Below are 17206 nucleotides of genomic sequence, written 5' to 3'. Positions count from 1 at the left end.
TTATTAATATTTCATTTAAAGATAATGCTACTGGTATGCCATACTCCTATATCATGGGTCATTCTTCTTTGTATTATATATATATATATATATATATATATATATATATATATATATATATATATATATATATATATATATATATATATATAATTAATACCATATACAAAATATGTACACTTCATTCAGGGGGTTTAACTTGGATGTTAACTCTCCTCCCACTAAATACTGACTCCAAATTTGCAATTCTTGCATGCATTCTGTGCATTGCGAACAGCAGTACTGCAAATACAACGCAGAAGATTATAAAGACAGTAGGTGCTGGGCTATACACATAATATGGGCTGAACATACTCAAACACAAATCTTCCCAGGGCTTCATTGTTTCATTGATCAGCTGCATAGTTTCAAACTTAGGTGAAGTCAACTTAATACTTGTGCTCATGTTTAAGTCCATATCAGGCAGTGGGTGGAAATGTTTGTGTGTATGATTGAGGATGGCGTAGTGATTGATGGTGGATAAAGTGGACATGGATGGTGTAAATACCGCACAGTAGTCTGGTGCTATGTATAATCCTGAGGCTGAAGTATGAGATGGTGGTATATCTGGACAGACTATGTAAACTGATGTGTTATGAGTGAAATAAAAAAACTGTGAGTGTCCGATGCGTTGATGGTGTACAAGCTTATCTGGAGCAAAAGTGAAGTTGCAATGATTATGAATATTGTTATTTCTGATGATAGCCATTTCACAAGGGACTGTATCAGTAGGCTGAAACGTGAAAATGTACGCAGGACAAAGATGAACAGCATGTAAGGATGTGCGGCACTTTCGTTCAATCGTTGATTCACTTGCGAAAGTGACAGTGTTCCGTCTCTTGGAGACCATGATGAGTTCGGTGTCTGTGTTGATGTTGATGATGACCAAAGTGCTGTTATTTTTATAGGGGAAGGGGTGTATTTGGTATACCGTGAACAGGTCTTCAGTTATGAATGGTACATGAACTACTACTGATGTTGGTGTTAGTGTTGCTTCTAAATATGGATAATATTGCATGAATTCCCTACTTCGGAACAAAGGCTTCAATTTATGTTTATGTATGCCTTGACTAATTATCTGACGTAGCTCATGAACTGGGAGTAAGTCAATTGTGATCTTGCCATCACCAGCATTCGAAATTCCTTGCATAAGTGCCCTGTAACAAACTCTAGTGTTGTCTAATTGTAGTAGAATTGTGTCAATATGTTCTGTGATGATCGAGAAGTGTTGGAAAAGTGTTATGTTACCTTCCAATTCATTTATTTTATCTACACTTTCGAGAGCTATGTTTTCTGCCTTTTTCAGATTTTTCACAATTGTGAATTTATCTTGGTATGTTAGTACCTGAGCTATTTTATTAAATTTGTTGTTTATTTCTTTAAGGTCATCCTCTGTAGCCAATCCAAAGATGTTCCCAAGAACTACGCCACCCAGGTCGAACAAACAGCGCTTTTGGCGAGTACGTGTGATGTTGTTCCTGTCGCTCAATACCTCCGTTCCATAAGATGGGAGATCTTGGATCATGATGAGCATAGTTGACTTTGCCTGTTCTATTTTCCATTTCGCTAACTTCACTATTTCATCCACTTCCTTTGTGTTATGTGCTTGTGAAACATAGCTTCCTATCATAAAGTCCAGGGTTCGCATGGGTTTCGTGAGATTTTCTAGATAAGAAGGTAATTCATACAAGTAATCCAGACTTATTTCAGTACTCATGACGTCTTTTGCGATTGAAGTCGTGGCCGTTGGAGCTATGAGGCATCCTTGTCGTATTATGTGTTGGGGGTCTAGGTGCGCATATCCTCTTGCTATGTAGAGGAGAATCCATAGCATAAGTCCTTTCATCGCTACCTACCGAAAAAAAATCTATTAATTTCCTAATATGGTCATGCTGTGGTCGATGATAGTGATGATGTGCGTTACGGTTGATTGTTATTTCATTTATAGAAGGAGTTTAAATCGATATTTAATTCTCGTAAATGATGTACTGTAGATTTTATTGGAACAGTTGCACCTATGTTCGATTGTTTGGTATATGACCTTAATTTATTTTTGTAATCATTGTTGTTTTCTTGCTTGGTTTCTTGAGGTACGTTCGCCTGTTCGGTGGTATCAGATGCTGAATAATTATTGGATAATTCCCTTGAAACTCTTTTTAAATGGTCAATATGAACTTGTTTCTCTTCGCCAGTTGACAGTGATTTAATTAAAACTTTGTTTGCTTTTATGTTAATTACTCTGTATGGGCCCTCAAATTTTGGGGATAATTTATTGTCTCTCGTATGAATGATACCATAAACAATGTCTCCTAAGCTGATAGGTGAATCTCTTGCCTTCTTGTTAAATGCCTCCGTCATTTCTTCCTTGGATATCGTTAATTGCTTTTTGACTCATTTGTGTATGTCCTGGAATTCACGTAAACGGAGTTTAGAGTAATCATCGTAATTGTATATGGGCAGACTGTCACCTTCTAGGAGCTCATATGGTAGTTTTGTATCTGTCCCATATATAATGAAATGTGGTGTGTCACCAATGGATTTATTTATAGATCCATTAATTGAGGCTTCTACTCTGGGAATCCAATCATCCCAGCTTGCATAATTTTCACTGAGAATGTGTCGTAGCACATCTAATACTTTTTTGTTTCGTCTCTCTACTAACCCATTAGATGCTGGGTGACAGGCTAAAATGTTAAGTTTTTTGATATATTGTTTACATATTTCTTGTAAGATCTCAGAATTAAATTCTCCTCCATTATCACTTATTAATACCTTTAGGATAGTAAAGCGACATATTACATTATCTGTTACTGCCTTTGCTACGGTTTCTGCTGTCTTATCTTTAATTGGAGCTAAAATGACATAACGGGAAAAATGATCCGTTGATACGAATGGGTATAGGTTATTATTGTATGATAATGGCATCTTGAGTAAATCAACAGCGACAACGTCCCATGGTTGATGTGGTACAGGGTAATTACCCATCGGTGCAGGTGTGATTGGGTATCCTGTGTTTTCCACATGATTCGCATCTGTCTATATGACTGTTTATATCTTTTCGTAATGAAGGCCAGTAATATAACAGCTGGGCTTGTATGAATGTATCCTTTCCAGGATGTCCTGCATGTGGGCTATCGTGTATCGTTCGTAATACTTGGAGTATCATGTCATTAGGTACTACCAACTGGTTAGTATTTCTTTGGCGTTTTGGTTGTTTTGGGTTAATCTTGTATAATGTATTATTGACCATTGTGAATTGTTCAAGTGGTGCATGCAGTTTGGGTAATTGTATGTTATCTCCACTTTCTAACTTGTATATAACTTTAGACCATATTGGGTCAAGTCTTTGTGCTTTTGCGATATCATCTGGTTTGGGATATTTCCTTTGAGATCTAAGGCCGCGACCTGAATTGTGTTCGGGTTCCTAGATAATGCGTCAGCTACTATGCTCATTTTCCCTTGTATATAATGAATTTGTACATTGTAGTTTTCAACTGTACATTTCCATTTTGCTCTCCTCCCAGAAAGGAGTTTTTCTTTAAACATACCCACTAGTGGTTTATGGTCGGTGAATATGTGGATTTCGTAACCATATACCAAATCTCGAAACTTTTGTAATGCAAAAACCACTGCAAGTGCCTCTAATTCTGTAGTGCAATAATTTTTCCCTGCACCTTTTGTTTGTCTGCTGGCAAATGCAGTTGGTTGATTCTTTCCTCTTTTATCTTCCTGCATCAGTACAGCCCCTAATCCTTTAACTGATGCGTCCGTACAAATAAGAAATGATTTTGTGTAATCCGGATATGTTAAACAAGGTGCATTTGTTAGTTTAATTTGTAGATTGTTAAATGCCCTTTTTTGTTCTTCTCTCCATTGGAATATAGCATCTTTTTTGAGTAGTTGGAATAGAGGAAAGGCTATATGAGAGAATTGAGGTACGAATGACCTATAGTACCCAGCCAGACCTAAAAATTGTCTAACTTCGTCAGTCGTAGTGGATTCAGGAAAATCTCTCACTGCCTGTATTTTGTCACCAGTGGTGTGAATACCATTAGAACTTAATTTGTGGCCTAAGAAATTTATTTCCTTAAAGCAAAATTTGCATTTAGAAAGCTTAATTTTTAAACCAGCATCACTAAGCTTTTGTAAGAGTAAGTCTAATTTCTTGAGATGATCCGTAATATTCTTCGTTGCGATTATAATATCGTCAAGATAAACAAATATTCCTTGTCCTAAAATTTCGGACAATACGTAATTCATAAGACGCTGGAATGTGCCTGGGGCTGTCCTCAGTCCCATCGGCATCCTTGTATATTGGTAGTGGCTTCTGTTTGTGGAAAAGGCAGTGTATTTACGTGACTCCTCGGCAACCGGTATTTGATAATAGCCATTTAGTAGATCGATGGTTGAGAATATATTATTCTCCGGTCCAATATTCTGTAGAACGTCGCTTAGCAATGGCATGGGAAATCGGTCTGGGATTGTGTGATTGTTTAGTTTACGGTAATCTACTACCGCACGCATTTCTCCATTTCGTTTGGGCACGAAGAATAATGGGGCATTCCACGGGGAGACTGAAGGCTCAATAATTCCAAGTTTTAACATTTCATCGACATACTGATTTGCAAGTGTACGTCGGGAGTGTGGTATGCGGTAAGCTGGTACGAAAATTGGTGGTGTTCCTGGGTACACATTAATCATGTGATTAATCAAGTTAGTACACCCTAATTGTTCTCCGGGCAATGCTACGGTGTCTCTGTGTGTTTCCAGTAGGGTTAACAAATCATTTTCTTCATCAAATTCACCTGAGTGAATTAAATTCTCTTTTATGCTTTCTCTATCTGTAGATTTTATCTCACTTGTCACTCCAGCTATAACTATTTCCTTCACAGGGGCGGGACATTTTTCAATATTAACTATGCAAGTCCCCTTTTTCAACTGAACTTCCCCATTCATGTGATTAATTATGAATATCTGAGTTTGCCCTTCATCGTTCATCTGACATAATGCGTTTTCTACTGACAATCCCTTTACATAATTCTTCTAAGACAAGAACAGTACTATTCCGTAATTTGCTCTTTATGGTAACTTTCATGTAGGATTTTGGTGGTATAACTAAATCATTGGTGAGATGGGCTGGAAAAACTGATAAATCAGTACTGTTATCTGGGTCACTAATTCTGGAGGCCGGGGCTGGTGGTGGGAGTGGATCTATACACTCATCTGTTTGTGTATGTTTGCTTAAGCTTTTTATATTACCAATTCTTTTTGGTTCTCTTTTACTAATCGGTGAGGGATCTGATGGTATTTCATCTATGAATTCATTGTCAAAGTCTATTCCATTCATTTGTGGGAGTATAGTTATGTTCTCTGCTCTCATGGATCTTAAGCCCAGTAACATATGTGCTTTAATTGCTAAGTTTTCAAGGATATAGAAAAATGCAGAGAATGGTCTTGTAGTCCCTGTGAATCTGATATTTAACCTTATCATACCTTTTACTGTATTTTTTTTTTTCCATCTACCGTATATAAATCTAAATCAGCTTCTTCCAAAAAAGTTACTTTCTTCTTATTTCCAAGAATTCTATTTATTTCTTCATGAGTTATTAAGTTCACTGGAGAGCCTGTGTCCAAAAATAAGGAAACGTTTTGATCTTACATATAGCTGGTATCAAGATACACTCATTTCCCAAAATGCCTCCTATGTGAATTTTAGACTTGCTTTTCTTTACGTTTGTTGGTTTTTTGTTATGACTTGGTCTTCCCCCGATTTGAACATAGACACAATTTTTTCTACTGTTTTGCAGTCACTGGTCCAGTGCCCTTGGTATCTATGATACCTACAGTAAGGACCAAATCCTTGTGTCTTTTGTCTATCCTCTTTTGCTTTGATAAAGCATTCATTCCTTGTGTGTCCTGGTTATGCACAATAATGACATAGAATGGACCTATCTCTTGACTGTGACCTAAGAGGTGACTTCCCATATGTAGTGTTGTTTCTGGCGCGTGAACTGCTCGGGCTGCGCGAAAACTTATGAAACTGCCTGTAGCCTGGTGTTTGTGATCGAACCCTCGTCACGTTTAGTTGTTTGCTCTGCCTGCTTTCGGGTCGCGATCGATTTTGTTCTCTGTTTGGGGTCGGTGTAGATGTTTTCACAGCTGATACTGTCTCAGGTACTCTCATTCTACTAGAATGTGAAGGTGTGTCGACCATACCTGCTTTACTGCACTGCATCTCTACCTCGTTCATTAAGTCTAGTAAGCACATGCCTGGGGTGTACGCGATCATCTTGGCGATCTTAAGGGTCTTATCAGGTAATTTACACAAGGCAGCTACATAACCAATGATGTCCACGACGAGGTCTGGGGACATCTTTCCATCATGTTATCCAATTTGAGTTTTCCAAAGTAACTAACAATGTTCTTTTGATTGTGGAGACATCAGTGGTTATTTCACTGAGCACATGGTTTGTACTGTGCTCCCTTACAAGATCTACCATCTTACGTAATTCTGGAATTATACCTGGCAAGAAGTTCATACCTCCAGAAAATTTCTTCAAAAATTCAGTTTTAAATTCATCATATGTACTAGCCTTGAGGAGCTTGTCTGATCTCAACAAATTGCTTGCTGTACATCTTTCCTGGCTTATGCAAGATGAAAAAATGGCAATTTTCTCTTGTTCATCGAGTATGTGGCGCTTGATGAACATTTGTACGCACTGACTGACCAATGAAATGACGTCAATACGATTTTTTTTCTGTGCCAGAGAATTTTGGGGCAGTTTTATCTTCATGGTAAACATAAACATGAGGTGGGGAAGTTTGATCCGCGGTATTTGTTTCGATATTCATTTTCACTGTTTGCTCTGTTAATTTAACTTGGACTTGTTTATCGTTGTGTGAGGGAATGGTGGAATATGATTCGCCTGCACGTTGCACTATATCAAGTATATTCTGATAGGTATGCAAGGCAGAAACTAAGTCCTCACTTGCTACGTCAGGGGGGGTTTCCCACTCATCATCTGGAACTCACGTATTTCTTTCTTGATCTTTAGTTTGTGTTTTGTACAATGGGTGTGTTGCCTTGGTGCTCTCCTAATTGTGAATCTATTGTTGGAGCTAATTGATTTTCATCTGGTATTAACGTAGGTGGTGGTGAAAATATCCCCATCATTAAGATATGGTGTTATGAAATGCGCCTTTTTTTTTTTATAATGTCCTAACTAAATAGATGAGTAAATGAGTTGTAATAAATGATACATAGTGAGTGTATAAGTGTATATATAGAAATAAGTAAAGGAGTTGAATATACCTAATTTTAGCACTGAGAAGAAATGAGTGAGTATAATTTCACCCACTTGATACAGATCGGAGAGGCGTGTCAATGCAACTGTCGATCTCGGGAGAAAAATGCAGGATTGATTGAAGATCTCTAGATAATTCTAGTGCTGTGTTGATGGACGATATTACTCAGGAAATTCCATGGCCTGGTGCTTGTGGTGGTTAACAGCTGTCCCAGGCAAACCTCAGCATAGAACGTCGAATTTCCAACTCACTCCTGTGGAAATAAATGAGTATGAGTAGGAGCTATGTGAATAATGGGTAATGAGTAGTGGGAAGGAAGTGCCTGGTGTCAGTCACACGTTGCTTGGCGTGGCCCTATGTCAGCAAACTCGCGTTGTGATGTCATCTCAGCACATGATGACGTCGGCTTCCCACCCTGGTAGCTGTGGTGAGTAACTGAGTAGCGATGCGTAACCTGGGTGAAGAAAGGTGAGTAAGACACGTTATAAATGTGGCTCTGGTGTTTTGCTGTGCGTCTTGACCACTGCATCAGCGATGGAGGTAGGCGGGAGAGAGTGTTGGGGTTTTGTGTGCTTGTTGCTTTGGTCTTTCTTTTTCTTTACTTGCTTTGTTTTTTATTCTTCTTGCTGCTGCTTGAAGTTACGTGAAGATTATAGAGTTGTTTTGTAGACTTGTAGGCTGTATTTTGTAGGAATTCACTGTAGAACTGAATCTAATCTTGTAGAGTCTCGCCTGCTTTTGTAGAAATTCACTGTTGATTCAGAGACGATGTCCGTACGTTCGCTGCCAACCAAATGTAACTCTCGATTCTTGTAGTAGGAATTAAAGATGAATACAGGGAGTTTATCTTGGTTTATTATCTTCAGAGAAAATCTTAAGTTGAGCAGTGTATGTATTACAGAGACTGAATACACTAAGTAAGTCTAGTTGGACCCCTCTTCTTGTTCACTCTCTCCACTACCTGTCGGTTCTATAGCTCGCCTCCTTCTGAGCTCTGCTTCCTAAATTCTGGTGTAGCAGGGGTCGTGTCACGTGTGTTACACTGTGGCTGGAAAGTTCTAGAAACCTGTGTGTGAGTATGTGTGTATGTGTGTGTATGGTCACTAGGCTTTGTTCGTATGCTATCTCGCTGACACACTACCTATATCATCCCCTGACTTGCTTCTTCCTGTGTATTGTCAACATTTCCTCAGTTAACTTGCAAGATCATTTCCCTTTCCCAGGCTTGCCTGGAGCTCTGTCTATCTATCTATTTATCTATCTATCTATTATGATTTGTAATTATAATATGGAGTCCTAGCAGGGTGCTATCTCATCATCCTGCTGTCTAGGGCTGTCTTGTCTACTGGGACTGCCATCTTGTTGCCTTCGGTTTCCGTTGTTTTAAAATTGTGGGGATGATATTCTGGTTGCCATCGGTTTCTGTGGAGGAAAATAGCAATTAGGGAACACATTTCGGTCTTATGTACTACACTACAGGCACCAGACACACCACACACTGTTCCCTGTTATGTCACAGGGGTTGACGCCAGCAAGGGAATGCGGCCAGAACGCTATGCCCCCACTGTCTAGTGGTGGGCATGGTGGGAGGCGTGGTGTGGCCTCTGTCGGTGCAGTTTTGGGGTCGGGATGGGATTAGAATTTGTTGGGACGGGGCTCAGAGCTGTGCGAGAGGGTACAGGGCATTGTGGTTCCCTGGCTGTGGCCTCTACCCAATAGAAAGGGGCCCGAACCTGGGAGTAGTACCCCAGGATGATGCCATGTCACTGGGTGTATAATGACAAGGCAGTTAAAATGTCAAGATGTGCATGGAGGGTGTCCCTGTAGCTTTCCTGGCACAGTGCCCTAAGGCCACTGCCACAACCACTGGCCACGGCTGGTGGGGCTCGACCGCCTGCCTGGACTTGTGGCTGTGTGGGTGGGTGGGGCCAGTGGTCTATCCCTACCTTTACTTACCTATCATAACTAAATCAAAGACATGCGTAATATACAAGCCTGAGGAATCCAGACACCCATGGGGTTCAGAGTGGTATCTTGGAATGTAGGTAGCTTGAAGGGAAAAGGTTGGGAAGTGGTGGAGACAGACCAGGAGGCAGGTAGGTGTCTGCTGCTAATGGGAAATTAGGTTCAGGGGAGGGTCAGCAAGGATGATTGTTGGAAAGGATTGGAGGTATAGGTTATTTTGGAAGGGAAGTGTGGATGGATATGGTGGTGTGGACGTGCTGGTCGAGGGGAAATGAATGGAATGTGTTATGGATGTAATAAGAGTGAAATCAAAGGATAACAGCACGTAAGATATTGTTTGGAAAGCTTCTTGTTACATTTATTTTGGTGTATGCCTTACTGTACTGTATATCTGGAATCGTTCTGTCCTATTGTTTGCAGCTGATACTGTATTATTAAGTGAGGACGAAGGGGAAATGCAAGACTTGTGAGAGTAAAAAACAGAATGTAAAGATGAACGTAGGGAAGAGTAATGTTGTGGTTTTTGTGTGAAATGAACTAACTGAATGTGCAGTGAGGCTGGATGATGAGGAAATGGAGAAAGTGAGTGCATTTAAGTACTTGGTAGTGTGATGAGTAAGGATGGAAGTTTGGAGGATGAAGGGCTTGAAAGAGTAGGCAACAACAGGAAAGAAAGATTGTTGGTTCCTTGAAAGCAGGGAAATGAGCATGGAAATGAGCATGGAAGTTAAGAAGTCGCTGCATGATAGTATTATGTACCAACTCTAACGTATGCAAGCGAAGTTTGGACCTTCTTGGATGGACACTAGTCAAGAGTGAAAGCAGTGGAATTGAGTTATCTGAGCGGTGCATGTGGAGTTACATGGAGAGAGAGACCGACAAATGAGGAAATGAATGAGCGTTGTTGTGTGTATGGGGATATGTATGTATATATAAGTGTATGTATGTATGTATGTAAGTGTATGTTTTCATGTGCAGTTACATGGAGTGAGAAAGAGTGACAAATGAGGAAATGAAAGAGCGTTGCGGTGTGGATGTGGATGTGATAGAAAGCGTTAGGGGAAATACACTGAGTGGTTTGGCCATGTGGAGAGGATGGAGAGAGAGAAACAAACATGGAGAGTATATGTGAATGAGTTGGAGGGGGAAGAGGGGGGGGGTCAATCGAGGATAAGATGGAGGGATGGAGTGGAGAGGTATATGAGAGAGGGGGATAGGAGTTGGAGGGAGGTGATTTGTTTGTGGCCTTTGGCGGGGCCAGGTGGCTCAGTGGTAGAGCGTGTGACTTGAGATCGTGAGGTCAAGAGTAGGCGCCCCGCCTGGGTAGCTGCCTTTGCTGGGAGGGGTAGCTCTCTCCTGTAACCCTAGCAGGGCTATATGATCTATCTAGGTCTAGCTCAGGGGAATAATCCCTTATCCCTTGTTCGTGGCCACCCCTTACGGGATTAAGGCATCTGGCTATAGATAGATAGATAGATGCCTCACAGGTTGGTTGGGATGATGAAGAAAGGGACAGATTTTGGAATGATTTGGTGTGTGTGGTTGGTGGTATGGGGAATGAGACTGGCATTTTGGATGAAGGATGTCATGTGGGTGCCGCAGCTCCTGGATATGAAGGGGTGCACAGGGAATGCACATATGGTACAAGAAATGTGGAAGGGGAAAGGATACTATAGTCTGAGGAGGCAAAGAACATGACTGTGTGCAACATGCTTTTTAGGAAAACAGAGAATAGGCTGATTACATAGTCTGGGAGTAATAATAGACAGGCTGATAATTTCCTTGTCTGGAGGGTTGATAGGTTAGTAAAGGAAGTAAAATTTATAAAGAGTGAAGAGTGTGGTGTTGAAGGAGGAGGCGAGGAGGAGGACCTATTCACCAAGGAGGTATTATATGGAATTTGAAAAACCAAGCAGTAAGGGATGCCTTCTATAACGAAATGAGTAGAGTGGCGGCTGAACAGGAGCTGCTGACAGATAAGCAGTACATCTCTATTAAAAGCAGTTTCATTAGCGCTGTTGATTCAGTGTGGATAGACAGCGGGCCCACCAAAACTAAGTTGCATGATGGTGACATGAGGATATCAAAGCCGCAGTTAAGATGAGAAGACATTTCCTGGAATGGAAATTGGGTGATAACAGAGAGGAATACCAGGCCGCCAAGTGTTGAGCAGGTGGGTTTCATACTTACAGGTTAGGTGTGTCAAGGCGTTTTTTTTTTTTTTTTGTACTGAAAGCAAAAACTTTAAACACTGCCAGGCTAATAAACCTAAATATAATCATCATAACCCCTCTGTGCTTTATCTATCTACCTATCTATTTCTCTGTGTATTTCTATCTATCTATCTATCTTTATATTGCCAGACGCCTTAATCCCTTATACGGGGTGGCCACAAACAAATCGTCTCCACGTCACCTTGTCCCCCGCCATTTCACTGCCCTGCTCCCAATTCACAACCCCCTCTCTCATATACCTTTCCACTCCATCCCGCCATCTCATCCTTGGCTCCTCCCCTCCCTCTCTACCCCTCCACCTCACTCACATACAATCTCCTCGTCTGTCTCTCACTCTCCATTCTCTCCACATGCCCAAACCACCTCAGTGTGTTGTTTCTAATGCTTCCTATCACATCCACATCCACACCACAACGCTCCTTCACATCCACATTTGTCAGTCTGTCTCTCCATGTGACTCCACGGGCTCCTCTCAAGTAACTCATTTCCACTGCTCTCACTCTTGACTTGTGTCCCTCCAGCAATGTCCAAGCTTCACTTCAATACGTTAGAGTTTGTATCACAATACTGTCATGTAATAATTTTTTCATTTCCATGCTCACTTCCCTGTTTCTTATCGCTGTCTTCAAGGAACCAGCAACCTTTCTTCTTTGTTGTACCCTTTCAAGCACTTCACCCTCTAAACTTTCATCCTTACTCATCATACTCCCCAAATACTTAAACGTACTCACATTTTCAATTTCCTCATCATCCAACATCACTGTACATTCACTAACTTCACCTCTCTCGAAGACCATAACTTTACTCTTCCTTACATTGTCCTTTAAATTCCGTTTCTTACACACTCTCCCAAACTCATCCACCAGGCCTTGCAGCTCCCCTTCGTCTCCACTCAACAACACAGTATCATCTGCAAACAACAACACAGGGAGTTTCCAAACACTCCCCTCTCTCATTAGGGCCATTCCAACATCCACTCCCCTACCTTTTATCTCCTTTATAACCCCATCCATATACAGACTGAACAACCATGGAGACATGACACATCCATGTTTCAACCCAACCTTCAAATAGAAAAACTCATTCAGTTCACTATCCACACGCACTGTAGCCTTAGCACCCTCATACATACTCTTCACAGCATTCAACAACTTCCCATCTACTCCATATATTATTAATACTTTCCACAATCCTTGTCTATCAACCCTGTCATATGCTTTCTCCAAATCCATGAAGGCCGCATACAACTTCTTTCCCTTCTCTTGACACTTTTCCACTAAAGATCTAAGAATGAATATCTGATCTACACAACCTCTTCCCTTCCTAAAGCCTCCCTGTTCTTCAACTAATTCTTCTGTTATTTCCCTAACTCTGTCAATAAGTATCCTACCATTTACTTTACCTATTACACTAAGAAGACAAATGCCCCTATAATTACCACACGCTTCTTTTTTCCCCTTTCCCTTTGTACAAGGGAATAATTATACTTGACATCCAGTCATCCGGGACTTTACCTTCCTTCGAGGCCAATCTGCACATCTTCCACGTCCATTCTTCTACTATCTCTCCCCCATGCTTCAGCATTTCACCACACACTCCATCAATTCCTGGAGCTTTCCCCATTTTGACTTTCTTCAGTGCTTCCACAACTTCCATCCTACTGATTCCTTCCTGTCTTCTCACCTCCCTCCTTCTCCCAGCCATTCCCCAGCCACTTATACTCGCATTACTTTCATTCTCTATGTTCAACAATTCATTAAAGTGTTCTCTCCATCTGCTCACTTTTTCTCCCTTCTCAACTATATTTATGTCTAGATGTGTTTAAATTGCAACACTTAAAAAAAAAAGTAATCCAAGAGACAGTATGCTGCTTTAAAGTCCGGATTTTTCACACGAAAAATGCTAGAATACACACACACACAAAAAAAAAATCCAAATAAATATGGAACAAAGCCAAGATCCATTAACTGAAAGATACCTGGACACTGCATTTAACAGAGTGTCACAGGCAGAAGGAAAACCAGTCACAGGCAGAAGGAAAAACAGCCACAGGCAGAAGGAAAAACAATCACAGGCAGAAGGAAAAACAATCACAGACAGAAGGAAAAACAATCACAGGCAGAAGGAAAAACAGTCACAGGCAGAAGGAAAAACAGCCACAGGCAGAAGGAAAAACAATCACAGGCAGAAGAAAGTCACAGGCAGAAGGAAAAACAGTCACAGGCAGAAGGAAAAACAGTCACAGACAGAAGGAAAAACAGTCACAGACAGAAGGAAACAGTCACTGGCAGAAGGAAACAACTGGCAGAAGGAAACAACTGGCAGAAGGAAACAACTGGCAGGAAAAAATAAATAAATATAAGTACTGAAGGAGGAGCCGAAGAGTCATGTGATAGGCCTGATAAAACAGGGCTGCCTAACTGCCTCATTATAGAAACTATCATTAACCACTTCCCTATCCCCTGGAAGGAGAATGGTGGTCCACAGGAGATGGGAAACTTATGCCTGAAATTCACCTGGTTCAGATTCCAGATTGGCCAAAGGATAACTTTTTTTTTTTTACAATAACAGAACAGAAGAACGAAAAACAAAAGAATAAAAAAAAACACACACACTAAAATTGATGTATACAGTACTTCTAACGCCTTAAATCAGATGACGTGATTTTATTCTTGCTACTGCCAGAAAGATTTACAACCTAGGGAGGACCTTCAGCTGTGACGGGGTTGATGAAGGCTGTGTCTTCCATTTTAAAGTGTATGTTAAAGAGAATCGTCTGAAAATAGCGTCCATACATCCAAATCTGAGTCAAAAATTTAAAGGCACAGATGAAGCTTAGAAAATCACAAAATCATATTGAAGACAAGGATTACACTCACCCCACTGCTGTCCCTTTACAATGCAGGGGTCTCCAGGTTAGTTTGATTTAATCCCTACAATCCTGTCACATGTTTTAGTTTATTCCTGGTAACATCCAATAATTTTATCCAGCTCAAGAGATATTTTCTTTAGTGAAGGGGTTAGAATGGCTTTATCTAACCTTTTCCAAGTCTCCAAAGCTTATTTAAAGTATACAGAAATGTTAAGAAAGGCATAAGGCGAAACGAATGAACATTTCCATAGATACGGTTGTTTGCCTTCTCATTTAACTGCAACACACCAATTGTAGGCGTTTCCATTTAGCAAGCGTGAGTTTATAACGAATTTCAGCAATACTCTTGCAACTTTAGCTTCCTAAGCTATTTATCTATAGGCTTTAGTGCATTCTAACTTTCCAGACCTATTGAGGCAAGTTGTGCAAACAACTGGCAATTAGCAAAAGCTAGTACCGTGGCAAGATTTATAGAAAACCACAAGTTGATGTATAGGTCACTCCACTAGGCCCATCAACGGTTATCTACACAGACTGACATACAAATGATTAAGTAGCTACAACACTTTTAAAGGTACTCACCATTTTAGTATTCAGCTGAGTTGCTCGCTAATATCAACGGTTGTGGAGGTGGTGGATGCTTACCACCAGACACCATCCCAGCAAGGGTGACCTCTTCTGTCAAACTGCCCCTCTCCTCTAACTGCCCTGAAGTACAAATATGCTGTAGAACTCATTAACCTTTTAACCTCAGTAACACTGCTGCCTCAACACTAGTTACATTTTATGCTCAAGGCCATAACTGAAGGCTACATCTAAATCATCCATTTCAAGGAGTATCAGTTGATATTCTGTATCCATCCTACAAAAGGAAGATGGTGGACTGCAGAAGGGTAATTTCAGCCTGAAGTCCACCAGATTCACGTGCAGAAAAGCATGAACCCACAGCTGAGTTAAGGGCTCTAGGAAATACATTTTTCTCACCGATAAAAATACACAGCAAAATATGCCGAGTATTCAGTGCATCTGTACCTATACAGCATAATGCTATTTCCCTACTGAGGTTAAGCTAATACAAACAGTAAGTGAACTGTCTGGCGACAATCTTAATTTCCCTTCATCCCGATCTTTAAACGAGAAGAGAGAAAACACAGTAAGGGGAGTAATATGTAGACCATCTCAGCCTCTTTACCCACCTATGGATCGGATGAGGCATGGTTCAGGGGAAAAAAAAAAAAAGGGAGAATTGCCCAACCTTTCCATCATCTGTTCAATTATAAAGTCTCCACGATGCTTGCACACGTCGGTCTACGTTAACCAATGGCGGCTTTCCATACTTCTTGATCTCTAGCAGTTTCTTTATTCAGCCCTTTTTCCCTGAGGTCACGCCTCAAACCACCGCCGGATAAGGGGGGAGCCCAAGGGGCCCGGGCCCTGGGCCACCCACCAAGAGGGGGCCTCCCACCAGAGCAACTTGTGTTCATTTCATTTCGTGTTTATGCATTACATATTACAGCATTGGATGAATAGTCCCCGTTCAGTATTTCCTAACTAAAAGTGTCCTATTTATATATTAGGATTTAGGTTACCAGTCTGTGGTGTATGCCACTGGGGGAGTTGGTAAGGGGGCCTCCCTTCCAAGCGGGCCCCGGGCCTCCCACATGCTTAATCCAGCCGTGCCTCAAACCCTCCGCACCCAATTGTCATCTTCCATCCTCTCCGCATTCCCAGACCATCCCAATCTACCCCTTTCTCTCAACTCTACCCTCAACATCCACATCTCTCACCAGGATATAGACACAGAAATACAAGAGAAAGACACAGATCGACAGAGACGGACAAACAGGAGAGACAGACAACAAGACAGTAGTGCACTATACTTACCTGGACAGCCTTCTGCAACTCTCCAAGCAGTCTAGGTCCCTCCACTACTCCAGGCAGTCTCCCATCACTCCTCTTGTACCAGGCCATCAGGTTGTCCTCTCTCTGGAACTAGGTTATCTTGATACTTCGTTCTCACTCACACAAACCCAAGGCCACCACACCAGCACCACTGCAATGACGGCATATATATTAGGACTAATAATAATAATAATAATAATAATAATGAGTAACCAACTGCACAGTAAATATAACACTACTACGTCTACCTTATACTTGGCCTAGATTTTGCCTTACGAAGTCCATTTCAAATAGTGCTAGAACACACACACACACACACACACACACACACACACACACACACACACACACACACACACACACACACACACACACACACACACACACACACCAAAAAAGCTTAATAGAACGCCAGCCATATCATCCCAAAATCCATATCATGCTGCCCAGTCCTTGTCGAGATTCAGGTCAATGGGCAGTTTACTCTTTTCAAGGATTTTCCTTTTAAGGGTGAGGGACTGATTTTTTTTTCTTTTTTTTTTTTTTTTTTGGTCACGTCCAAACTAAATTCTTACTGGTGTGGGTGGGTGTGGGTGGGAGTCGACGGGAGTGGGTGGGAGTTCTGTAATCCATGGAAGTTCACGCCCGGACCCGCCCACGTCCAATGGGGCATCTTATATGGGTTAGATTGATTTAAAAAAAAACAGCCACTCCCGCCTACACCCGCCCACCCCCACCCACATCCAGCCACACGAGTATTCATTTGGTGTGGACAGGGATTTAGGATTACGATGCTCTTTGCTCCATTTAAATGATATGTTTTAGATCTTACTCATTAATATTGCACGCCATTAATCTCCAATATTTAATAAGCTGGGCAGTAAGATGT

Source organism: Coenobita brevimanus, chromosome 104 (genome assembly GCF_032717465.1).
Source record: "Coenobita brevimanus isolate Jiangsu-jjx chromosome 104, ASM3271746v2, whole genome shotgun sequence".
In the NCBI taxonomy this organism is placed as follows: Eukaryota; Metazoa; Arthropoda; class Malacostraca; order Decapoda; family Coenobitidae; genus Coenobita; species Coenobita brevimanus.
The sequence above is the reverse complement of the archived record's forward strand: the minus strand, read 5'-3'. Positions refer to the sequence as shown.